General features: G+C 46.1%; 1 long non-coding RNA gene across 1 annotated transcript in view; it reads left to right on the top strand.

Annotated features, from left to right (window-relative positions):
* Positions 1-27,655, top strand: part of LOC146784098 (uncharacterized) — a 104,147-nt gene extending 76,492 nt beyond the window's left edge. The window contains exon 3 of the long non-coding RNA XR_014970494.1: positions 27,534-27,655. This is a non-coding gene — a long non-coding RNA (uncharacterized LOC146784098). The remainder of the gene's footprint in view (positions 1-27,533) is intronic.
* Positions 27,656-27,873: the final 218 nt, after the last annotated feature.

Genomic DNA, 27,873 nt, shown 5'->3' with positions numbered 1-27,873 from the left:
ATTCGGGACTAACCATTAACTGGGGGAAGTCATATCTGTATGCCTTGTGTGGAGACGTCCCGGTTCCCCCGCGGAATTGCCCGATCCAGATCGCCCGGGAGGGTTTCATGTATCTTGGGATTTATATCTCCACCGACCCAATGGTACGGTATGAGAGGAACCTGGTCCCTCCGCTGGTGCGCTTGCGGCGAGATGTAGCGAGCTGGCGGCGGCTGCCGCTTTCCCTCCTTGGCCGAGCTGTGCTATTCAAAATGATGTCTCTTCCCCGTTTTCTCTATGTCCTGCAGAACACCCAGGAGCTGGTCCCGGCCAGCTACTTTCGGGAGGTCGAGAGTCTCCAGCGCTCGCTGCTGTGGGACGGCCGTCCGCGTATAGCGATAGCAAAACTAACTCTTCCTTGGTACGATGGGGGTATTGCGCTTCCCGACATCAGAAGATACTATTGGGCCTCCCAGCTGAGTGCGATCAACCATGGAGTCTACGGCCCGGCGCTTAGCCCCGGCTTTGCTATGGACCGGTGGTTGCTGCGTGGGGGTGGCTACTATAGAGCACTTTACTCGAGGCCCCCGGCTGGGTCCCTCACGGGGCCGACCGGGGTGGCGGTGAATGTGTGGAAGACAGTCACGAACTCGTTGGGCTGGAAAGATAGGCTCACCCTCGCCACTCCGTTGTATGACTCAGATATGCTGGGGAAACTTTGGCACTCTAAGGGATTCGAGAAATGGGATCTGATTGGCATCTCCAGGGTGGGCGACCTGCTGGCCAAGGGGCGGATTAAGTCGTTTGACGAACTACGGACGGAATATGCGCTGGAGGGCACGGAATATTTCCGGTATGCGCAGGTGCGCCATGCGCTGCGGTCGGTGCTCGTTGAGGGGGAGAGGGTGCCTGAGTCCTCTCCCTTGGAGGACCGGATCCTGGACGGCCATATGCCGGAGAGCACAATCTCCCTAATTTACAAAAAGCTCGTGAATGTCCGGACCGACCTCCTCATGGGGGTTCGGGATCAGTGGATAAGGGACGGCCTTGAGCTGGACGATGAAGATTGGCAATACGCCGTCTCCTCTCCTAAGGAGGTTGCGATCCCCGCCAGACTACGGCTGGTCCAGCTTAAGATACTGCACAGAGTCTACGTCACTGGGCCCCGGCTGGTTCATATGGGCTATTCCGAGGATGGGTTATGCAAGAGGGGCTGCGGGATGGTGGGCACCTTTTTACATATCATATGGGAGTGTGGTGTGATTGCGGACTTTTGGAAGCGGATTCACGTGGTGATGCAGGAGGTCACGGGTATAGTACTGCACCCAGAGGCGCGGCGCTGTCTTTTGAATGTGTGGGGTCCTACGGATTATGATGCAGCGCAGACTCAATGGGTGACCCTAGGCAATATGGTGGCTAAGCGAGATATAGCACGACTGTGGGGATCCCATAGCCCGCCCACCCTGGATGCATGGAAGGACAACATGGACTGGAGCATGTTTCGGGAGAAAACGGTGTATAGTGCACGGGGGAGGCCTAAGAAATGGCATAAGGTATGGGGAAGTTGGAACCAATATAGGGGAGGCATATGTCTGCCTCCTGCCATTGAACCGCCAGAGGAGCAACTTTCCCCCTAGCCTCACTTCCGACTTGGGTTTTTCTGATGCACCTCCGTTAGAATGTTAGTGCCTCTGCTCTCCCTCATCCTCCAGATCGGTGGTTTGATTTGATGTTGGAAATGGGGCCGCGCCCCCGCTGGAAACTGGCACGACTTTGTGGTGTATACTGCCTTGCTTGTTGTGTTTATTGTAGGTAGTTTTCAAAAATGAGACCTTTGTCATTCTCCTGCATTAGAGCCATGGAGGACTTCACGTGTTGATTGTTTAGCTGCCGAACCCCCGGGATGTCGGCTGAATAGCTGTGTATCTGATTTATGCGAATAAAGGTTTTAAAAAAAAAAAAAAAAAAAAAACTATGACTGTAGAACTGTGACCCATGAACTTTTAATGAATTGCAAATTTTATAAATATAGGCACAGTGTATTTATAAATGGTGAAATTTGATTTGTTTTATTGCCTATATGCAAGAATCTCGTAGAATCATTGTGTTTTTTTTAAATGGTGCTTAATTCGTTTTTAAAGATGTGCATAACAAAGCAAAACATAAGAAAGTATAAGGGTTTTTGTAGATAGTGTCTGCCATTGTAATTAGCATTTTGGTGTAATTTAAACATTCTTTATACATACTTGTTTTATACAGAGCATGTAAACCAAGCTATACAATAAGGAACATAGAGAGAAATGAATTAACTATTGTCTTGATAAAGATGGAATAATAATAAAACCCATCGAAAGGCGTTGGCGCATGACTGTACATAATTCAAGGGAAAATTTGGACCTGCAGATACGAAAATAACGAGTGTATCCAGGCCAGGGTTTGAAAGACAAAGTACACTGTCTAATCCCTGTTCTCTTTTCATGTCATGGTATATCGTGTAAACTGATTGTATTATATGTAATTTGGGATTCTTCATGAATTGTTTTTATGAATTGTTTTTATCAATTGTTTTGCATAGAATTGTGATATATAGGATGTGTATTGAAATTTTAACAATGTAACCAGTTTTTTAATAATAAAAGATTTTTGTAATAACTTCAGTGCTATTTAGCAATTGATTCAAATATTAGGTGGGATTTTCCTTGATGAGCTGTATTATTGTGCGCCCTGTGAGGTACGACTTAGTTGTGAGTTGAACCTTGTACCCTGTTCTTTCCACAACCCAAGGGAATATATGTTTTACTTGTCAAGAGTACCCTACCCCCTTGGCTACAACTAGGGGTCTCTCTCTCTTTTTTACATATTACATAGCAAATAAACCGGACTGACTTCCCCATGTTTATCAATGATTCTGCAGTGTCGCATAGCTCCTCGCACGCGGGGCTCACCGCCCCCCGTGCCTATCGCTGTCTGACCTGCCCTCGAAGAATATATATTTACCTCCAATAACCTTCTACCTGTATTTGTTTTTTACTAGCCCTCCCTTCATTTCCACTCGCAGCCTGGCATCAAACCTGGAGAGCTCGCGGGGTCAGGGCAAAGAGACGGGGCCGTGCCCACTGCAAGGCAACTGCGCCATCACCTACCTGAACACGGTGTTCCTCAGTGCGCCTTCCCACACACCTTTGCTGCGCCTAATGGCTTCTATTAATACTTGTGTTGACTAAACAGTGCCCTCATTACACGTACCCTAAGAGAAGAGCTCATGCCCAATTGGCCTTAATTAGGCTGTGTTGCACCAATTATTCACCCATTTCCAGGCCCTCCGAGGCGCAGCTGAGGGGGCTCCTGGGTGAGCAGCCCTGGGCCTGGCATGCGCATCCGTGCGGGGTGCTGAGGGGCCAATTCACTACAAGAGACCCCACCCACTCGCCTTGCACCCAGAAAAACAAAAAAAAAGTCCCTCTGTTCGCCAGACACAATATCTTTGTATTCTTAATTTTGGCCATTTATTGAGAATCATTTATGGTGGCAGGAAACCTTTGAGTGTAAAAGTGAGTTTTTAATCCCACTTATTTGAGAGCGTCAAGACGGCAAATGACGTTTTTGATTACTGTGGAAGGATAAGTGCAAAGTCTGCTGAAATGGAATAATGTTTCGATATAGTGCGCTGGCCAGAAATTCTTTTTTTGTAGAAAATGGCCAGAAAATGTGGGGTTACGGCCAGAGGTGCTACTTTTAGAAGTGGGGAGAAAGGCTCGATTCTCTGCAGCTCAACATCCTGTGATTCTGGGCAAATCACTTCAACTTCCGATGCCTAAAAAAAACCTAAAAAAAAACCACATGAATCTGCCGTTGTGTAAAGCAACTGGTGCTCCTGTACACTGCTTCAGTACATTCGGGTCAAGTTCACGATATACAAAATGTGTAAAAAAAAAATCATAAACACTCTGTTGAAAGTGTTAATTTGAAAGCTTGTCTGCATGCAATTCCCTCAACAAACGTGACAATGTATAAACCGGATATAAATATATGCCACTATGTTGGCGGAGTGTGCTGTACACATTTATCCATTGCCGTTTTCGACATTTCTGTTTTAGACATTAGACACAAAATAACAAAATCACAATATTGCACCCATTTTAAAAGTAGAGCCAGAGGAGATGGTGAGGCGTTGCAGACATCAAACCTTTGCTCCATATGTGAAAGAACATATGCACGTGCATTTCCATATAGCTTCCTGTTAAGCATAGGGATAAGAGTGGACGGGTACTGTCTGGTACTCAGTGCCTGCACCTCTAGGCCCCGACAGGGAGAGTACCTCAGATTTTCGGCAAGGGTGTGATACTTTGAACGGAAGAGTACCAGCACTTTCAAATAGCAGGCAGGTCCTCTGGGTGGAGTGAATGCCTGCACTTCTAGAATTCTAAATGCATCAGTGACTTAAATGGGCAGGTACTGCCCGCACTGATTACATGTCCTTCTTTAATTTGAAATGGATAGTAGCTGTATTTCTCAGCACTGCTGCAATATATTTACTGGGAGAGTACCGGCACTTCTCAGAATCAAGCAGCACCCTAGAGAGTGAGTACCTGCACTTCTATATCTCCACGTAAAACATTGCATGGCATGCACAAGTCACGAAGGAATGTTTTCGCCTGAGTGATTCCACCCGTTCATGCATGTTATTCTGAACCTGCCTTTCTGATGGGAGTGAGTCAGTGTGTGTGATTTTTATTGTTACTTGCCTGGCGTGCCTGATATTATTGTATTGTACATTTATATAGTGCTTACTACCCCTCACGAGGCACCAAAGCGCTTTTCGGCGAGTAGCACGCTACTCCGGAACCCAAAAAGGATTAGTGATTGGGGATGTTGCTTGAGCAGATGCTAATGTACGTGCTCGCCCCCCCCCCGCAGAGAGGACGGTGCATCTGTCCTGTCCCGACCACTCTCCTTAACGCCCGTGCATTGCCCCTTGGATTTTCCTTCGAGTTTGTGAAAATGAGTCACGGAGTGCTGCCCTGGGACAGACAGATGCTACCCTGTTGCTGTTATCCCAGGCTGGATATGCTCGCCACAGCCTGTAATGAGCATTCCAAAATCCAAGCAACCCGTTTTGCAGCTCACTGAAGCCATATACAACAACCTAGCGGCTAGCGGTATCGACTTTGGAATAGGAGAACTAGGTTTCAATCCCGGCATCCTCACAACACCCTGTGATTCTGGACAAATCTAATAATGTCTCATTCCCTTGGGCCAATTTCACACTATAGGAAATTGAAATAAAGGTAAGAACGGTTGTTCCCACTTTCTTTAACTCGTACCACACACATCGTGTTTACAAAACTGGGTCAGTTTCGGGAAGATTGGGGGCACTTCCTATTTCTTTAAAAGAAGTTGTGTCTCTTTGAATCCGTTACTGTGCGCAATTTTGATTCATATGGTGGAGACTGAAAATCGATCCGACACCCGCCGGCCGAAGGTTGTAATTTGCCGCTCCAAGCACACGTGTCTACTCATTAGAGGTAATCGAATTGATCGTAGGTTGGCTATTCCGGATGGTCAACCTTTCAGCGAGTTCATTTGGAAACCTTCCTCTATTTCATAATAAATAATAATTTCAAAAAACAATAAACAACCTGTTAAAGTTTGCCATTAAATCTTCGATTGACAATAAAAAAAAAACATGAAAATATCTCATTCCTCCGCGCATGCATTTTTGACATATATATATAGCCACAGCTGAAATTAGATTCAGTGTGTACAGTCTGTGCTTTCTTAAATGACAAAATAATTTGTAAAAGGATATCGTAATTCTTCAACTTTAGATTAACAAGCAACGATCCCTTATCTTTATGAGGCCATGTGTTTCTAATTAGCGTGGAGGCGTCCACTGCCCCCGACCTCTCAAAGGAAAAAAATCTTGACAAAACCAAGATTTTTTTCCTTTGAGATGTCGGTGGCAGTGTGTTCCTCCACGCTAATTAGAAACACATGGCCCCATAAAGATAAGAAAGTGCTTTGTGGCAGCCGCAAAGCAGACAAGCCAGTCCGAATCGGCCAGACGAAAAGGCGAAAGGGCATCACCAAAAAACCCTCATTTCCAATGGCAGGCCACCATTTAGCATAAAAGGTGACGCCGGCCAATGAAAATGAGGGGCAGGGCTTCAAGTCCCCTTCTCAAATCTACTCTCCTATAAAATCTCTTGCCCAGCATGCAGCGCTTTGCGCTGCAACGCCAGGCGAGACCTAAACATGGCAACGTTTCATTTTCTATAGTCAACTTTATTTTCTATTTTGCCAAGTCTACTTTTCTCACTTTGCACTCATCTTTTCTTTTGTTTTTCCTTGTGGGTGCTGTTCTCAAAAGATGAAGATTATTTTATTGTAACAACATAGTTTCTTTCTTATGTGTACTTTCTAAAATTATGCTTCGTAACATAATCAGGCAGTACATCCCAATCTGTCCCACACCAATCAGCCCCACTCAATCCAATCCACTCAGACCAATCTAATACTAACCACTCACCTCAATCCAGTCTAATCCAATTCAGTTCACTCCACTCCAATACAAAAAATTCTGCCCCACTCCAGTCCAGAACAATCTACCACACTCCACTTCAAAACAATCTGCCCCAATCCAAAACAGTCTGCCTCACTCCAGTCCAAGACAATCTGCCCACTCCAATATAAAGCATTCTGCCCACTCCAATATAAAACAATCTGTCACACTCCAATCTGCTCCCTCCAAAGTGCTCCACTCCAATCTACCCCACTCCAATTCAAAATAGTCTGCCCCACTCCAATCCAAAATAATCTGTCTCACTCCAATCCAAAAGAATCTTCCCCACTCAATCCAGCACAATCTGCCCCTCTCCAATCCAAAACAATCTTCACCACTCCAATCTGCCCCTCTTAATCCAAAATAATCTGCCCCACTCTAAACCAAAACAATCTGCTTCATTCTAATCTGTTCTACTCCAATCGGCCCCACTCCAATCTGCCCCCTCCAATCTGCTACACTCCAATCCACCCCACTCCAATCCAGTACAGTCTACCCACTCTTATCCACCCCACTCCAGTCTATCCCACTCCAATTTTAAATAATCTGCCCACTCCAATCCTCCCACTCCAATGTGCCCCACTTTAATCCAAAACAATCTGCCCCCTCCAATCTATCCCACTCCCATCTTCCCCACTCCAATCCAAAACGATCAGTCCAATTCTAATCCAATTCAATCTGCCACACTCCAATACAAAGCAATCTGCCCCACTCCAATCCACCCATTCAATCCGCCCCATTTAATTCCGTCCCACTCCAATCTGCCACACTCCAATCTGCCCCACTTCAATCTGCCCCACTCCAATCCACTACAAAAGGATCGGTTTCTGGCATTTCAGCCGTCTTCAGCCAGGCTTGCTTGAATCCAGTGGCAAAGTGAGCAAGGGACTCACGTCTGAGCATACCCTGCCAATTTATGGCGAACAAAGCGGTACAAAAGGGGGTGGTGATGGACGGAGTATCAGAACCAATCAAACACTCACACCCAGTCAACAGATCTGGGTTTGATCCATCACCGTTTTTTAGCCCACTCTGCCACCCCAGTTCAGACATAGCCATATGGATTCAAGCAAGCCTGGCTGAAGACGGCTGAAATGCCAGAAACCGGTCCTAGGAAGCTTGTTTCCGGTCCAGGGAAGGCATGGCTTGGCAGTTCGGGCTGGACCGTTCCCATGAGGCACAGGGTCAGACTGATTTGCAGATGGCCATGTCTGAACTGGGGTGGCAGAGTGGGCTAAAGAACGGTGATGGATCAAACCCAGATCTGTTGACTGGGTGTGAGTGTTTGATTGGTTCTGATGCTCCGTCCATCACCACCCCCTTTTGTACCGCTTTGTTCGCCATAAATTGGCAGGGTATGCTCAGACGTGAGTCCCTTGCTCACTTTGCCACTGTATTCAAGCAAGCATGGCTGAAGACGGCTGAAATGCCAGAAACCGGTCCTAGGAAGCTTGTTTCCGGTCCAGGGAAGGCATGGCTTGGCAGTTCGGGCTGGACTGTTCCCATGAGGCACAGGGTCAGACTGATTTGCAGATGGCCATGTCTGAACTGGGGTGGCAGAGTGGGCTAAAGAACGGTGATGGATCAAACCCAGATCTGTTGACTGGGTGTGAGTGTTTGATTGGTTCTGATGCTCCGTCCATCACCACCCCATTTTGTACCTCTCCAATCCACCTCAACCCAATCCACCCACTTCATCCCAACTCGCCCCACTCCAATCCACCACAATCCACCCTATCCCACTCCTGTCCTATCCAATCCACCCCACACCAATACAATCCACCTCACTCCTTCCCCAATCCGATCGACCCAACTACAATTGAATCCACCCAACTCCAATCCACCCCACTCCAAACCTAAACAATCTACCCCACACCAATCTGCCCCGCTCAGTCCTAAACAATCTACCCTTCACCAATCTGTCCCACACCAATCCAAAGCAATCTGCCCCACTCCAATCCAAAGCAATCTGCCCCACTACAATCCAAAACAATCTGCTTCACTCTAATCCAAAACAATGTGCCCCACTCCAATCAGCCCCACATCAATACAAAATAACCAGCCCACTCCAATCTGCCCCACTCCAACCAATCTGCCCCACCCCAATCCAATCCACCTCACTCTAGTCCATCACTCCATCCCAATTTGCCCCCTCCAATTCTACACAATCCAAAAACTCCAATCCAATCCACCCACACCAATACAACCCACGCCACTCCAATCCACCACAATCCACCCCACTCCAATCCAAAAAATCTGTCCCAGACCAGTCCAAAACAATCTACCCCACTCCAATCCAAAAAAGCTGCCCCCTCCAATCTGCCCCAATCCACTTTACCCTAATCCACTCACTCCATCCCAATTCACTCCACTCCATCCACCCCACTCCAATCCAATCAACCCACACTAATCCACGCCACTCCCTCCCCAATCCACCCCCACTTCAATCCAAACCACCACAAGCCACCCCACTCCAATCCAAAATAATCTGCCCCAAACTAATCTGCCCCAATCCAATCGAAAACAATCTACCCCACTCCAATGCAAAACAATCTCCCCACTCCAATCTGCCCCATTCCAATGCAAAACAATCTTCCCTACTCGAATATGCCTTACTCCAATCCAAAGCAATCTGCCCCACTTGAATCTGCTCCACTCCAATCTAGAACAAGCTGCTCACTCCAATCCACCTCCCTCCAATCCAATCCACCTCACCTCACCCCAATCCAACCCACCTCACTCTAATACAATCCACCCCACACCAATCCAATCCACCCCAATCCAGCAACACCCAATCTACCCCACCCCAATCCAATCCACCTCAACCCAATCCAATCCATCCCATCCCAATTCAGTTCACACCACTCCCATCCAATCCAACTCAATCCAATCCACCCTACTCAATCCAATCCACCCCACTCAATCCAATCCACCTCACTCAATCCAATCTAACTCACTGCAATCCAATCTACTCCACTCCAATCCACACCCCACACCAATCTAATTCACCACACTCCAATACACCCCACTCCATTCCACCCCACTCCAGCCACACCCCACACCAATCCAATTCACCCCACTCCAATACACCCACTCCATCCCACCCCACTCCAGTCCATTCCACACCACCCCATCCAATTCAATCCACCCCATCCTGTTCACCCTGCTTCAATCCACCCCACTGCAATCCAATCCACCCACTGTGCCTCAATTCAATCAACCCCACCCAGTTCAGTCCACCCTAATCCATCCAATCCATCCAGCCCACCACACTCCAATCCAGTCCAATCCACTCTATTCCAATCCACCCTGCTCCAAGCTCAATCCACCCCACTCCAATTCACCCCACTCCAATACATCCCATTCCAATCCACCTCAACCACTCCAATCCAATCCACCCCCCTCCAGTCCCTTCCAATCCACACCCCTCCACTCCACTCTAATTCACTCCACTCCAAACCACCCCAAATCTAATCCACCCTACTCCACATGACCAAACCTCTCCAACGGCCCAATGGAGTGAGGGCTGCTAGAGAATTGGCTATCTGTCCAACCACCAAATTTAGATGGGCAACCATATAGGTAGGTCTTACTCTCTGTTACCGCCAAGTAAACCCTAGCGCTAAGTGGCAGTAAGAAACGAAACACCCCCCCCCGCCATGGGAGATAATTCCCATAGCGGGGAGGGCTTTAATAAAAAAAATATATATATTTCAAAGAATAACTCCTGCTTTGGGATTCTTTTTTTTAAATAAAAATAAATAAAACAGGCCCTAAGACCGCTGTCATTCACAAACTACACATTTAAAGTTGCTACAGCCCAAAAGGCCACTAAACAGTCATAACAGTACTCAAGTCCAGCCTTCAAGTAAGTCTAGAACCACACTTGGATACTCACAGATATGGTATCACACTCCCATAGAAGAATATGGAGGCAGAGTTTTAATAATGCCCCACAGGAAATAATGTTAAATAATTTAAAATATTTTGACTCAATTAAAATATGTATACATATAATTGTTTTATAGCTAAAAGTTATATAAACTTGATAAATAGCAAGATTTTATTTTTGAAAATAAAAAAGCCCCCTTTGCCAGGGAAGTTGTCTCCCACGGCGAGGAGGAAATTAGACAGTTTTCACTGCCCCTTACTGCCAGAGTTTTCCTGGCATTGATGGGCAGTGAAAACAGACCTGTATGTCCGTCCATCTAAATTAGGTGGGCAGACATAGAGGTCAACCTCTGACGGCCCTTACTCAGCCGAGCCATCGGACGAGTGTAACCATGGAGGAAACAAAGTAGTAGGCTCTATGTCCTAATGCACCCTCATAATTTAGGTACCTACATACAATCTCTTATGGAAAAAGGAGCCTACTAAGCAAGGATCTACTCCTTGAAAGTCTTTGATTCAGACCCTCCAATACTCAACACCAATCGTTTTCATGGCCCATCACAATATTCTGGAACTGTCTGTTACAAAGCCCAAGGTCCCAACTTGCATGCAGCAAAGGATAGAGCTGCCAGCTTCTCAAATGCAAGCGGAGTGCTGTGGTCGCGCTGTTGAGGTTGTGTGACTTGAAGCCCGACACTGCACCGTTTCAGAAAAGATCTCAAGAGTCCTGGCTCTTCGGATGACCACGGAGCTGCCCGTACCCCCCACCCCCACCCCCAGCACCTTCAGACCCTCACGGGTATTACCTGGTCTGGTCTTTTTCACCTAAAAGAGGATTCCTCCTTATCCTCGCCTGATTCCTTCCATCAAGGAGGTTTTTCATGCCATGTTCTTTTTTCCTCCTTGACAGCGGTTTCCTTCTGGGGGCACATTCTTTAGGTGGTGATCCCAATCATCACCAAGAATTGGGGCTACTGAAAGGGATTGTTCCTTCCTTGGGTGTTAAGAATTCTAAGTATAAGGAACTGGAGCTTTGCATCTGGCAGATTTGACTCACTCTTCCCAGTGCCCTGACAATGACCCTCAATGTATAGGCCTTTAGTTGACAGCTGAAGCCCCAGATTATATCTTCCTATTCTTTGCACTGGCTTGTTTAGTCTGTTGGGTTTGTCTCTTTCGTTGAACATTGATAATTCTTTGTTGTTGCATATAATGGTTGTACAGTGCTCATGTGCTCATCAGTGACGATGCACTATAGAAAACTTCAAAATAATTAAATAAATGAAGAAAACCAGCAAGTATTTTCAATAATTTACAAATCTACCTGAGGACATGCCACATAGGTGCCATACAACCATGCTCATTAAACTTCTTTTAGCATTCCTACACACTTCCACTGGTCATTCTCTCTTGCTTATCATCTACATACACCCTGGTACCAAAGATAACTTCATTCCATACATCACGAACTTTGCAGCCCCTTTGGATATCACCTTTGAATTACAATTTGCTTAAGAGACCTTAGCTTTCGCTGGGCAAAGCCCCCACCCTTATCCACCTCGCTTATAACATAAATCTGCCCCATGGTGGCATCTCAAAATCCAAATTATTTACAGAAACTCAAATCTGAAAATAAAAACCACAAAATGCTCATCATGAGGTTTAGGGCAAAGTTATTCAAATGCCAAACACCCAGTGCTCCCATTCAACAATCCTCACCACTTTTGTTCATAAAACATTATGTTATGTGTCTTCCTATAATCCCCCCCCCCACTGTATATATGTTCGTTTTGACTAATAATGCAATTGTTGTTTAGCAACAGATGCTTCTACTGCAAACTAAACTGATTATTTAGATACAAACTCCATCAATCATCCTAAAACAGCACACTTCCACGTGGTCAGCCTTTAATTCAATCAAACAGCCAGTGTTTCAGCATGCCTTTCGTATGCAAAGCCAGTTTCTAGACAAATTCTCTCACTGCCCTCCAAGACCTGAGACCAGTGTAAAATGTCACAGTTGGATAAAATCATTGACAAGTTTGTTGGTGTCCAACTATAAATCTTTATGAATAAATGCAAGCAAATATATGTGGTCGAGTTAGAACTGAGAATTTTTTTTAGTAAAGACACAGCTATTCCCTAGATGGTGGTGCGGCTTAATTTGAATGATCGTTAAGCCAGCATTTTGGAGCTGTACGATCGCACGGCGGTGCTAATGCTCCTCAGACCTCACACGCAGAGCTCCCGGTAATTCATTTACTGAGACTGTCACGTAGCTGCAGCGCTTAATATTCGCCGGTGGTTTCCGGTGCTCCGCACCGGAACTTAATTGTCAACACCGTTACATATGACAGTCTGACACCTGATGTCTAATTTAGAGTTGAGCTCAACAGCAGATGTTCATTAATAATTATGCATTAAAAATGACTAATATCTGCCGCCCAAGCAGGAGCGGCCCATGCAGGAAAGAGTGGTGGGCGGGGTGGGGGGGTTACTAGACAGATGACGATGGGGGAAAATTAAATATTTATTGAATTTTCCGTTGTCGTCATCTGTAGAGTCTCCCCCACTGCACCGCATCACCGCTCTTACCTGCACGGGCCGCTCCTGCACCCAAGAGATTCTTACAGCTTTGGGGTCCTGATATAATCTGACATGTCACACTTTTTGGAGTAGGTTGGTTAATAGTTTTGTTTTGGCAGCGCTGGCAGGGGCAATGGTTAGTGCCAGCTTTAGTGACCTACTGATGAGGGTCCAGGCACTTACTTTATTACAAATTTAGCACTGCATAGCTGGACAAAAGCACCCCCAAAGTGCCTGTGGTACCCCTGTGATTCTAGTAGTGAGATCTGCATGCAATTCTACTTATCTAGCTCAATTCTAATATGGAACTTCCCCATATAATATAGCACTGCACATCTCTATCAATATAAATGAGGACTCACCTGCTGCACCCCAAAACAGGCCTCCAAAGGGCACCTGCATCCTGTCTTCAGTTGGCGGCAGCACAGCAGCTGTTCTAGTGCTGGTCAAGCGGCATGGAGTTACACCAAGCACCTCAACCCAGTGTGCATCCAGGTCTACCACTATATATTTTAGACCTTCAGCGCCCACTGCTCAACAAATACATGAACACACATGGCTTAACCAATGCACAAAACACAGACCTTAGATGAGACACCTCCTTCTTAACCGACTGCATCGCCTGTTAATCCAGTACTGGGATACATAAACGATGACAGCTATGCATCTAGTATAGACCACACCTGGCCCTGATATTCCAGTTCTAGGACCCAAACCAATGGACCTCGGCCCTGCACTGCATAATATTCCTGTATCTGGGTCCAAATACAATACGTCCAAAGGACTTTACCCCTATCCTGCATCCTCTTCCCAGAAGCATCCCTGGCAGTGCTGTGCTCAAACCCTGATACTAAAGCTCCTCTCTGAAGCACATCCTGCTGTTTTAGTCCTTGAATACACCTACAATGATTACAATGCTTCACAACCCTGACCTGAGCACACCTTGCTATCCAAGTTTAAAGACCCACACACAACTTTGCCAGTGCACAAAGATCTTAGTGCCATTCCAGCACTGTGCCCTTATGCAATCCTTCCAAAGCACTTCAACATTGTTATGTTTTCTCATAAATTTTATTGAGTGCACAGCTGCCCCAGCAAAGGGGCGTCCCAGCGGTGAAATGCAAACTGTCATAGGCCGACCAAGTGACGCACAGGGAGACCAATTAGGCAGGAAAGAGATAGGTTTTTATGGCCTTACGGAATAGCACAGGGCTTTGGATACTTCTATTGCTCACAGAGAGGGAGTTCCAGAGTATCGGAGCGGGAGCACGGAAGGATCTCCCTCCTGCCCGTACTCTATTAACCCGGGGGACAACCGCCAGGCACTGGCCCTTAGAGCGCAGCTGGTGGGTGGGTATGTAAGGCGTAAGAAGATTCGCCAGAATATCAGGGGGTTGGAAATTCATGATTCTATGGGCGATACAGAGAGTTTTGAACTGGATGCGTTTCTCCACCGGGAGCCAATGCAGCCTGCAAATAGTCGGTGCTGGAGCAGGTTCTCGGCAGGTCGAGGAGAGTTCGCAGCATTTTGTGCCCTTTGAAGGCGATGTATCTCTGCTCTATTAGCCCCTAAGTATAGGGAGCTCACATAATCCATCCTGGATAGTATTGTGGCCTGGATGATCATCTGACGGATGGTGGGATCGAAGAATCTCAACAATGGTTTAAGCCCACGTGGGAGCCCGAAACAGACCCCGGATACCCCATTAGTTTGAGCCTGAAAGGTAAGTGGGGGGTCCATCCATACTCCCAGATTTTTGACTGGCTGCTTTGGGGTAGGTGGGAGACCCAGGGTGGATGGCCACCAATGCTCTCTCCACAGATGAGTATCTTTACCCACCAACAAGATCTCAGATTTACTGGCATTGAGTTGAAAGCAGTTAACGGTCATCCAGTCTGCAATAGCTGTTAGGTCTTCCTTAAACATGAGCACATCCTGCGCAGAATCATCTGAAAGTGCTGCCACCAACTGTGTGTCATCCGCATTAGATACCACAGTTAATCCTCTGCTCCTGGCTACTGCTGCTAGGGGTTGAATGTAGATGGTAAATTGGGTAGGGCTCAGAGCCGATTCCTTAGGAACCCCTTGGTGGACAGCATGTACCTGGGAGCGGAAGGGGGGACAGACACTTGGAATGTTCTCTCTGATAGGAAGGAGGTGAGCCAGCCCAGGGCAGGACCGCCCATACCGATTTTCTCTAAGTGCTGCAGCAGAATCTGATGGGACACTGTGCTTAGATCCAGTAGGATCAGAGCTGAGGTGTGTCCGACAGCTAACGTACCCCTTAGATGTTCTGTTACAGCCAGAAGGATGGTTTCAGTACTGTGACGTGGGCGGAAGCCATTCTGGGAAGGATCCAACAGATTGTTGTCTTCGATGGATCTAGTAAGAAGAGTTGATGTAGGCTTCAGTGATCTTAGATACCAATGGGAGGAGAGAAATAGGGCAAAAGTTCTCCAGATTAGAGGCATCCAGGGTAGGTTTTTTGAGTTAAGTGACCACCTTGGCATGTTTCCAGGCCATGAGGACTACCGCAGAGGACATAGTTAGATTGATAAGTTTGCAGAAAGGAGAATCACCCTCTGATATTCATGCCCTGATCAGCCCTCAGCCACACTCCTTCACTGACAAAATATAGGTCTATCAATGTATCTGAGTCATTCCCAGCAGCATCTTATCGTCTAGCACAGTGGCTCTTACCTTGTGGTCTGTGGACCCTTAATGGTCAGCAACGCCTATTCAGGAGGTCCACGAAAACTTAGAAAATAAAACAATATTAACAGATTAACTTAGTATGTATATATAAAGAACCAAAATTTAAAATTTACAATTTTAAAATGTTCTGTAAGTGCTTAGAAATTTGACATTAGATGCCAAAAGTTACGTTGGTATCCTTAGATTGGTTTGTGGGAGCAGTGCAAGTAAATCAAACAGAATATTTCATCGATTACGGGTAGTCTCAATTAAATTTAGAAAGGCTCCATCCTTTCCAATAAAATGTAAAACTCTATTGTTTTATATTTGTTTGTGAATGAAATAAAAGATTTCATGATTTGTGTGTTTGTTTAATGAATACTTGTTTATGCATTTGTGTGCATCGTGTTGAAGTTCACATCACTGAAATTGCTAATGCCAGAGTCCCCAGCTGCCAGTCATGTCTCAATGGGAGGTCCTCGGTTTCCAGTAAGGATTCTGTCAGGGTCCCCGGAGTCCAGTAATAATTAAGTGGGGGTCCACAAAAGTCAAAAGATTAAGAACAGCTGTTCTAGTAGTAATGACACCAAGACATAGCTCTACTATTGCACCTCACTATGATTCCTGACCTGTATACCTCATTGTATTACAATCATTGCATCCAAAAGCGGCTCATCCAATGTACCTCAGTCCTCGCCTGGTTGGCAATGGATGGCTGGAAGAGAACCAGAGCTCCTACAAGCTTTTAAAAGTGATTAGAATCATCAGCTGTATCAGAGTCACAGTACCTAACAATGACAGTTTGTTTTGTGGTATGAGAAAATATAGGTAGTGTCTTCTCCCCTCTACATCTCTTCCCCTCTTCCCGCAAACTGTGGCTTTTTCTGTCAGTCATGTTTACTGCACCATTTGCCATCCTGAGGCACCTATTTATGCCCCTGCACCCTCCCTCTTCACTTCTCCCCTTCACATCCTTCCTGCAGCCCTCTCCAGAAAATGTTGTCTTTACCGTTGACTTCATTTCTCCCTTCTGCCTACCTCTCCGCTGTTCACATCTACTACCTTTCCTGTGAATCTCTCATTGTTCTGTGTCTTGTACTCCCAGCCACAGCTAACAGATCCTGCACATAATCCCTGGACCTTCCGCTGCTCTTTCCATAAGTCTGCTTTCAGTGATCCTCTCACCTGGCAATTAACCCATACATTTCCACTGTATTTTTCCTCAAAATTATGCCCTACACGTATCCCCTGCACATCTCCCCTGCTGATTGCTCTATGAAAGCCCTAGACACTTTACATAGGCTACCAGTTGACGTGGGCGGATCAACCGGAACCCATCTGGTCAAGGTTCCTAAAGTCCAAAGAGCCAGAATGGGTGCACGTTCGTTCGGATACTTGACAGCCAAAAAATGGAACTCACTACCCATCTCTATTTGAGCAGAACCTTGGGAAAACTTTTTCAGGAAAAAACTGACATCCTGGCTTTTCCAGCTTTGAGTCATGTGCACAACTTCTTTCTGATTAGCTCCTTGTCTTGGCCCCCTTCCAGGGAATGATTTTCCATCGTGGGGACCCACCGGTCGATGTAACCAGGCGCTATACAAGTGGAATATTATTATTAATTTTATTAATGCTTAATATTAGCCAGTGTTTGCGGTGCTCAACACATGCACTTAACACTTAAAGGCACTTATGACAGTCTACCCCATGGTGGTGCTATTTGTTTATTTTTTTAGGTTAGCAGAGGAGCAGTGTGTTTCATAATTCAATAAAGATTAAATATTAATGATACAAGCCTTCCATGCCATTTTTCTGCTTTGCGCGGCCTGGAATAGTCGAAATTGTCATTCTTGTAGGAGTGTGATCGTTAGTAGTTGTGTTGGTACTGCCATTGGCAGCTCTGGCAGGGCCAATAGGTGGCGCAAGCTGCAGTTGCCTCTAGAGAGTGGCATTTGCTTTTTTACAAATTAAGCACTGCTACCAATGTCTCCTGTAGCCACCGCCTGCACATTGAATGTCATTGCCCTGTTCGCCTGCACCACTGCCACACCCACTTCCCTGAATTCTCTGGTGCACACCAGTACACCTTCCTCCTGCCCTTCCCACTTGTTTGCACCTCTCCCTCAACCTTATCCCTGCTCCTCCCCTGTCCATCCCCCTCCCCAACCTCTTCCATACATCTTTTATCTATTTGCACATCTCTGGATGCTCATGCAAACGGAAATGCACCGTTGCTCCAAGACTCACTGAATGGCAATCATTTAAATTCGAGAGCCAGTTTGCCTGGCCAGGAGAGTGCGCACATCACGCCGCGTTGCTGTCTGCGAGAAAGTCCCCTTCCGAGCCACGGTGGCGCTGATGCTGAAATGATAACTTCACAGCTAGATCCTTTTATGTTTTTGGTACGTTATCTGCTCAGCTGTTCTGCTCTCATGCGAATCACCAGCCACGCACGTGGCACAGGTAAATACGCGGTGGCTTCCTCATCTTATGGCTGCCCTCTGACAGTGCTTTAAATGGACTGGTACTTACCAGTACAGGTACCAACCTGTCTTATTAATTAATCACAATTACCAGAACTTCTCTTTGGCCTAAGAGTGTACTTTAACTCAACCCAGCAGTAAAGAAGTCTGGCTGGCAGGTGCCTCGGGCCAGTGCTTAGCTTGTAAAAGAATAAGCCCAAAGTTTTCCTCAGAAGCTTGGTGTTGGTACAGCCGAATGTAGGTACAGCTGAATGTTGCCAAATGCCAAAGTTGTGTGGTCTCAATTCCAGCTAATGCACCTTTCTACCAGCATCCTAAACTATTCGTACTTTTACCTCACTCTTGTAGGCTCTTATTCATCCCTGCTTTCTTCCCTTGTCACTATTTTTCCATCGTTTTCATCCTGTATCTTTCCCCCGCGTTCTCCCGTTTGTTGTACCTTGCTCTGGCTCAAAGCCTAATGATGAAAAGTAGGTTCACGTTCCCAAATTTGAGTGCTGGTGGGCCTCACCTGCAACCACCGGCTCAAATTAAGCACTACCTCAGATAGCCAAGCTTTCAGAGCGGAGAACAGCTGTGTGTCACTCAGGCAGATGAGCACCAGCCTGGATTTGTGCTAAGTGGTGATAGCAAAAGTGGACATTGCTTTATCGGTTCTCCTTTTTACTTAAAAAAAAAATTAACCGATTTCTGCTCATTGCCTGGGGGTTTTTAAAGAAGCGTAGTATTTTGATTATTATTGAAGGGTTGTGTCGTCGTGCTTCTTTAAAAATTAAATATTTCTGAGCAGTCAGCAAAAGCATTATGGTTGATCTCTTTGGACAAAAAGCTCATGGAACACATTTTGCTTCTCATTGGACCTCTTTTGAACATTTAAAATAAGGCTGCACAGAAAACTTAACGGTGTGGAAATGGAAATGCACTTTTATGTTTAAGTTGTCACCTGTGGAAACAAGACATCAACGTTTCAATCTCAGTTTTCCCTCATTACAAATAATATGACCCACATAAGTCAAATTCCCATTTCAAAGACAAGAGAGCCTAGATGCACACTAATAACCATTATTAGCTGATTTCAAAAACAGAAAAGACATTTTAGAAATTGAGGGGTATATTTATAAGCACTTTGCGCCACCGGTGCGTCACTTCTTTTAACGCACCGGCGGTTCAGAGTGGTCGTTCATATTTACAAGGACACGTAAAGCCACCCTGCGTGACTTTTCGTGTCCTTGTAAATATGGCCTCTGTTCACGCAGCACTTTGCGTGAAAGGGGTCTTCCATGGGTATTGTTGTGGGTGTTCCCACGCAACACACATGGATTCTGCCACATTCCCAGATTTACAGCGTTTCATAAACCTTTGACTGCATCAGAATCCTATGCCTCGCCGGGGGGGCATAAGGATGCGCAACGAGGAGAAATACTTTTATTTCTCCTAATTTTTTCCTATTTCTACGCATTCTGCACCACGCATAGAAAGAGAAAAAACCCTCTCTTGATTATTTTTGTGCAGGAAGGTGTCCCTTCCTGCACAAAAATAATCATACCCGCAAAGCAGGCACCCTTGCACCATGGAGCAAGGGTGCCAGCGTTTGCGCATGGTATCCAATTGTGACCCAGTGCAGGGGAGAGCTCAGGGATATGTTATATTGTTGTAAATATGATGCATCCCTATGCTTCGATTGTAACGTAGTGCAGCACAGCCAAAGGGCTTGCGGCACCGCACTGCGTTACTTTCTTGTAAATATAGCCCTGAGGGTTTTGGCTTGAGAAATTACAAGCAAGAGAAACAAAGGGATACATTTAGGATAATATGACCAGTAATCCTAATGTTTCTTGGGATATAATGGGTAAAGGAACATTGAGCATGCAATTTCGTTAGAGGCAGTCGCTGCCGGCATGATTTGCGGGCAAGGGGTCGTGCGGAGAGGGGGATCGCGCAGGGTTGGGGGGTTTAATTCAATACTTTAAAAAAAATTAAACTTACCTTCCCACCGGCCGGGGCTCGTGTCGTCTCTGCTCTTCTCCTGCTCTCCTGCCTCGGGCAGGAACAGGAAGCAGGCAGCCAGGTTACCACCCCTAAGCAGCGCTGTGATTGGTCGGGACGACGCCCAGCCAAGGGCTAATGGCCGGCCATGTTCTTCATGTAGGCTACATTGCAGCCTGCATGGAGAAGGGCAGAGTGCGCATGACTGGTTTGGCCGACCAAACCTGTCATACACACTCAGGAGTGGGCACACCACTCCTCCCTTGCCCATCCCTGCTCGCAGAGCAGCCCCACTCACCTGCCTGCTTGCAACCAAACCCTTCTGCTTTCTCGCAGTGCGAGAAGCAGAAACATAAAATTGTAGTTATTACCATTTTATGTTTCTGCTTCTCACACTGCAAAAAAGCAGTGGGGTGACGCTACTCTGCCCTAGTGGAGGAGCCGCCCCTGGTAGAGGAACAACAGAGAAAGTAACTGTGCCACAGGCCAAGAGGGTTGATTTAGCAAGCACTGACTAACCCCATACCATGTGTCAATAGTAGTTCATATTGGACATTCTAAGAGTGCATCTTTAAACCACTCAACCATTGCCTTTGTAAAAATCCGCTGGCAATCACATGCCTTAATTACATTGTTCTTAAAACTAGCATAGAATTCCAGTAACATTCTTCTGCACAATGAAGCACTGGCACATTGCAGTCCTATGTCCAGCTTTCCAAATTTGGAGACTCAAGGCCAAGCACACCAGAAGGGTCTGAACTACCTGCATCACCAAAGGTGACACATCCAGAAGGGACTGGAACATTCCACTCGCGTGCTTTCAGAAGTTGATATGGCCTTTATTCAAACTCAGGTGAAAATCTCCCTATATTGATAAACGTTTAGAAAAATGTCTATGGTAAAGAAAGATGGGCCGATTGCATAGCTGCGAGATGGGTACTGAGCCCTATCATTTTCAAATATCAGTAGCCGCTCCGTTGCACTGCTATTGTGCCTCCTACCAGTGATGGCCTTAAACACCCCCCCCCCCCCCCAACTCCTCCCCACAACCTTCAACCCTACTCAGTTTAGGGAGTCCCTGCCCTTTCCTGTTACCAGTTAAAACCCTGCTTGCAGGTATTGCACTAGTAACTCTTTTGGATTTAAATGAAGTTCTTCTCACCGGTTGTCTGCTGCTCCATAGTGAATGGGGTGCCGCATATCCCTTCATCAAAACAGGAGAGTGGAGGGGACTTTTGCTATCGTGTGTGTCTTTATATGGTGTTTGCTGGTGTATGGCCACAGGACCACTTGAAATAAGACTCGCCTGTCCCTCCTCTCTTACTGGCTACCTTACCGGCTTCCTTACCGGCTTCCTCACCCCCTTACCGGTTCCCTCACCCCCTCACCGGCTCCCTCACCCCATCACTGGCTCCCTCACCCCCTCACTGGCCCCTTCACCCCCTCACTATGTCCCTCACCCCCTCGCCGACTCCCTCGCCCCTTCACTAGCTCCCTCACCCCCTCACTGGCCCCTTCACCCCGTCACTGGCTCTCTCACCCCCTCACTGGCTCCCTTACCCCCTCACTGGCTCCCTCATCCCCTCACCGGCTCCCTCGTCCCCACACCGACTCCCTCACCCCCTCACTAGCTCCCTCACTGGCCCCTTCACCCCCTCACTAGGTCCTTCATCCCCTCACAGACTCCCTCACCCCCTCACTAGTTCCCTCACCCCCTCACTGGCTGTCTCACCCTCTCACCGGCTCCCTCACCCCCTCACTGGCTTCCTCATCCCCTCACCGGCTCCCTCGTCCCCTCACTGGCTCCCTCACCCCCTCACTGGCTCTCTCTTGCAGCGCATGCCTCTTCAGTCAGAGCCCTGCAGCACAACCCCGGCCTCAGGCAGGAAAGTGGCGTCAGCACAGAACATTACTAATGACTCCTCTGCTAAGCTTCTCTTGGGTCATTTGTCAGGGGGACAGAAACACCATTTAAGGGAGGAATCAGGAAATAATAATAAAGCATGTCTCGCTCGCCAGCTCCGAAATGGGCTCCAACAATTGAGTGTGTGTTGGGGGGGGGGGGGCATGTCTAAACCACTGTGTATGTCGTGGGGGATGTTTAAGTTTGAGAGAGAGAGGAAGAGAAAAAAAGAGAGAGAGAGAGATGTCTGTGTTTGTGTGTGTGAGAGAGATGGTAGGAGCAAAAGTGAGTGAGGGGAAGAGAACGAAAGAGAATGACAGAGATGCGGTGGTAAAGAAAGAAGGCGGCAGATAGAAATACAACGTGTGAGAATTCAGATAAGGGGCAGAGTGAGAAACAGTTGGAGGGATAGCATTTGTGAGAAACAAGGTTCTTGATGTTATGAACTAGGGGAATTAATGTGACCTGCTCACATCTGCAAATGCAAGCCAGGGGTCGAAGGGCGTATGCCTGTCGTTTCAGACATTGTGAGGTATAGCATTTCATGTGTGGTCTTTGTGAATGTGTGTGATATTCTACCCACATGATGCAGCTGCAACACTGCATTGCATAAGCACATGCTGCACAATGTTAACAATAGAACACAACTGAAGGCAGCTACCCTTGACCCCACCCTCTCTTATCATGAAGCAGGACCCTACCAAGCACATTAAAAGCTGCTCCATCTGAAGTGTTGCCCTCTCCCACGTCTGTCTCACATCGAAAAAGAGTTACAGTGACAAGATGACATTCACATCCACAAAGAGGAAGCAGGTACTTTGGTCAGCTGTGTGGCTGTCCACTATGGGGCCCTCTTCGGTCTGTCCCAGTGTGATGGACAAGCATACTATGTGGCAGGAGATCAACATGATGAAGGACCTGTGGGTGGGGAGACAGACAGTGAGAGGCATAAAGAAGTGGCGGCAGTAAGAGAAGTGGCATGCGAAAGAGAATTTCTCCAGGATATAGTAGGTGAACCTACGCCTACTGGCAGACCTGGATCCTGTCTCTGGCTCGGCCTCAAGGTGCAGCGCATCATCCGTAACATGCAGTCTATAAGCTGGCTGGCTTGACCGTTCCAGAAACTATGGTTATAAGGCCAATGAAGGAACAGAATCCAAACATGTCTCAAAATAATTATGTTGCCGCAACTGTGTCACGTCATACAAATGTCTTTCAATTCAACCCACAGGTTCTGTGGCACTCCAACACATCTACATACATTCTGAAACAGAAGTATTTTACTACCTATTGTTAAACATTTGCCCATGCTTGCCCAACATAATGATCTCAGTAATTGTGTCTTGGAATTTTACGGGCGCATTGAGACTTCTGGTACACCATTCAACACCAACCAACATCTTCGGAGTGTCAACGTTGCAACTTTGAATGGTCAGTCAGCCCATCTTGTCCCTGAGCCAGATATTTCTATAGGTTTCGTGGCATCACCCACACTACTCACCCATGAAAGTAAATAAAAAAAAATCTAGACTTCATACTATCATGTTGTCTGCACCATCCATCACTTCCGTCTCCCTATATTTGTATCAGTTGATGCCATCATCATTGTCATGTGCCACTACCCACCTCCCCCAGCATTGTAGTGGTGCCACTTAGAGACCTCACTGACATCCCATAAGACATAGCCCAGGAGGTGTTCAGTATTATGTCTAACGCAACATCTTCTCCCCTTCAAATCTCTCCCCGTCAGTCACCTACATGTTCCCATACACCTTAACACAATTGAATCACAATGTGTACTGCATGTCTTGTCTAGGCATTTATACAGTGGCTTGACTAAGGACATGGTTACATCATGGCTTCATTTTTATACATAATGAGACACCTTGCCTATGGCAACACTGTGGCAGTCTGGTGGAGCCTCATATCAAAGCAGTCCTGTGGAGATGGGGCCTGCTGTTTGAAAAATTGATGCCCTGGACTACATCTGCACCAGATTCTTTTTCATGTGTTGTGAAAGATATGTACCTGGAGGGAGAAACTGTTTGTGATTCCACATCTTTTAAGAGACTCCACTTAATTTATAAGACATTAAAAGTGATGGATATAGCAACGATATGCGTCATAGCTCGGCATACACAGAGGGAGTACAGAACACACCGGAGAAAAATCCCTTGGTTCCGCCTACATTTACTACTATATAGAAAACTTCCATGTGTGAGGATCTCCCCATAGAAAAGATAGGAGATGTGAAGGTGGAGATATACACTCACAGGTTTGTGAATTGCTTTTAGTAATAAGTAGTACTACCATAACAATACAAAATGCAGTTTGTGAATCAGGCCCATAGTGTTTATGATGCACAACATTGTGGTACATTAGACCATTGTATTGATACGCACAAGCTCAGAGGAGGTTGTGGCCCAAGAGACACCACAACAGGCATCATCAGTATGTGCTACTGCATCTTAATATATATGCACTCTCAGCAGATGAGTCTGCAGTGTATGCTGTAGATTTAGCAGTATTATTTATAGTTTAGAGTCTAAACTAGCTCAGTGAGGTTGCTGGCAAGAAACGCCACTATAGAGATGAACGGTAAGTCCTTCATACAGTAAACGCAGTCTTATCTACCTGCTTCAACTCAGTTGAGTACGGCACAGACGTAGCAGTATTTTTGGTAGTTTCGTTTTTGATGAGTAAGTTGTGGTCCTCTTCGAGGTTTTTTGGAAGATGGGAACAGCACATTTCATAGTGGTTGAATCACACTGTCCTTGTGTTGTGCATTTCTGCTCTGTCAGCCGAGCTTTGACCCAGCATGAACATATGAGCTTCCCCATTATCCACAACCACATCATGGTCCTGTGACTCTTATCTCTAAGGTAGTAGTCAGACTATCGTAGAGGGTGTCTTTTTCCGTCTGTCAGCAGGCTTCAATTCAGTGGCGTAGCTAGATGTTTGCCCCCCCGTGGCAATCCCTGCGTCTGCTCCCCCGTGGCTGGTGAATGTAAGAGCGGGGGTGCTGATGATCCCTGCATTTGCCACCCTGCAACGGCCACAGTTAATAGCGGGGGAGGCTACCACCCCCAAAACTCACCCCGTCGCCCATTGCTCACCACTGCTTTAATTTGTTCATGCTGTCTAACGTCACTAGCCCACGTTTGGTCACATGCTTCACGCGGCGACAACTGTCCGCGGAACAATGCTTTTTAGCATCTCTGCTACTGACTGTGGAGCCACCGCCCACTTTGTAAGCAGTCGGTTCATATATCGATTGTCTCATTGTATACTATATACCGTTAATGAGCTGGGGTAAGGTATGGCTTTAGGAAACATTTGTACTGCTGACCGACCTACCCATGAGTAGTTTAGTTTGCACCTCTCATGGTCCTGACGAATTGCAGCGATCATCTTTGTAACACCTAAATGGCAAGAAACATGTTGACCTTCACCTGTATTTAGAGCTACCTTGGACCATTACATTCACCTATTACCTGTACCTGCTTTTAGTATAACCGAGGGATCCATACATTAAATGATCGCTTTGGATTCCCTATGGTTATTTTTTGACTCAAGACACACCACTTTACTCACTGAGCATTGCAGCGCCGGCCCAACGAGGAACTGCCCAATGATGAAGCATGAAACCCCCTGGGGTGTGTGAGGGCTCTTGCTCTTGATGGATCAGATCCCCTGTCTTGATTCATCTGGCACTTCCAATCTTGCTTTCTCTCTACCCTCCCTTCCCCTAGAAACTGCATACCTCTGCATATACCTGCATCCCTGGGGGCTTGTGTGCTGGATCTTCATCTGCCCCTTATCCCTCCTTTCTAGATTAACGTCACTGGCTGCCATATCCGGATTATTTAATTTAATTAATTAGTAAACGGCTTGACTGCTCCAGTTGAGTTTTCCAGCAGTGCAACAGCAAGAGACAAGAGATCAGATAGCATTAACAAAAAAACACATTTTTAAATGTTTCTTAAACTTCTTGTATGAGGGACAGACCCTAGGAGGAAGAGAATGTCTTAGTTTAGGCCCAAGGAAGGCATAGGCACGACCCCCTTGTCTTGCCAGTTTAAACCGCGAAACAGCAGCTAGATTTTGACTCACCGAGCACAAAGGAAATTCCAGAAGATAGGGATGGATGAACCCACTTAGAAATTTAGGGTCAGACTTTGTCATAGCTTTGTGCATGTAACAGGGAGTTTTAAACCTAATTCACTGATCAATCAGGTGTCTATTAAGCTCCTGAAGATGCGTCAAGATAGATTGCATTTCAGGATATAGAAGAGCAAACGAGCAGGCTCATTCTGTCAAGTATGAAGTCCTTTCACAGCAGACTTGCTATCTCCTAAATATAGGACATTGCCATAGTCGAGGCGTGAAATAATTAAAGCCTGAACAATAGTCCTCTAAGAAGCAACTGGCAGTAACCAGAGCATCTGTTATAAACATCTTGGTAAGCCAAAGCATCCAGCGGCTACTTTGTTAATTTGAAGATCCATAGGCAGTTTGTTATCAAGCCAGAAGCCTAAGTCTTTAACTTCTCAAATTGAAGGAGTGAAAGCCCTTAGAGCTGTTGGCTACCATCGCGGGCCTCAAAGTTTGGGCTGAGTCTCCAGAACTAGCACTTACATCTTATTCCCCTCAAGTTTATCAGTGTTTTTTACCATCCATTGCGGGAACTGATAAGGCATGTTTCCAGGCCAAAGGGACCATACCTTCACTCATGGAAGTATTAGCAATTTCAAAAGCAAAAGAGCTAAAATGGGGCTGGTCCTTTTAGGACCTCAGGTGGGAGAAGATTTAGGGGAGAACCAGTCTTAATCACATTTAAAATTCCCAAGAAATGTGTTTCATTAAGAAGATTAAAAGAAGAGAGATATGGTTCAGAATCATTACTTAGCAGAGTAAATGAGTCCTTATCTGTATATGGAGTAAAAGAAACATGAATATCAGCCACTTTCTAAAAAACACAAATCAGCCAATTCATCTCAATTAGCCTGAGAGAGAGAAGGAGGTGACCTGCTATAGCTAGGATCGATTAGAGATTTCACTATTTGAAAAAGATCTCTCAAAGAATGTTGGTACTTATAGATATTTTCCGCATAAAAAGCAGAGGCAGCGGCTCAACACACCTTTTGATAATCCCTCAAAGCAGTTTTAAATTTGTCTTTGTCTGCTGATGACACTGCCTCCGCTAGTTAATTTCCAGGCGCTTCCAATTTTTCTTCACGGCTAGAAAGGAATCATTAAACCAGGGAGTGGGGATCCGAGCTTTCTGATTATATCATAGATCATTGCAGTTTGTGTAGTATCATGTTATTTCAACATACTTTGATGGTATTGGGTGCAGTTGTGTTATTGGCTGCCTTGTTATGGACATGTTACACTTCACTGTAATATATGTTGCTTAATAGACCACATTGTTGTTTATGGTTTCAGGAGAAAAGGAGATGGTCCCTGAAGAAGAGCATCTGGAATGCCTGAAATGAGTTTAGGATTAAGAGAAATGACACATCTTATTTTAAAGTGAGAGGTTTCATTTGGAATACCCGCCAAAAATGAATTTGAACATGATGGTTCATAAATAAAGCATATCAGTTTTGGGAACCATGGATTGATTTATTGGAGACATTACCCATTCCATTGCTTAGAAGAATATGGGAAACGAAGGAAGTGTATTTGACACACACGGCAGTGCAACAAGGCGGAGGGCATTTACCTGGTTTGGCACAGTCCTTCATACATTTCTGTTTGAGTCCAGCGATCAGTGGAACTCACC

Source organism: Triturus cristatus, chromosome 11, assembly GCF_964204655.1.
Source record: "Triturus cristatus chromosome 11, aTriCri1.1, whole genome shotgun sequence".
In the NCBI taxonomy this organism is placed as follows: domain Eukaryota; kingdom Metazoa; phylum Chordata; class Amphibia; order Caudata; family Salamandridae; genus Triturus; species Triturus cristatus.
This window is presented reverse-complemented; position numbering and strand designations above follow the sequence as displayed.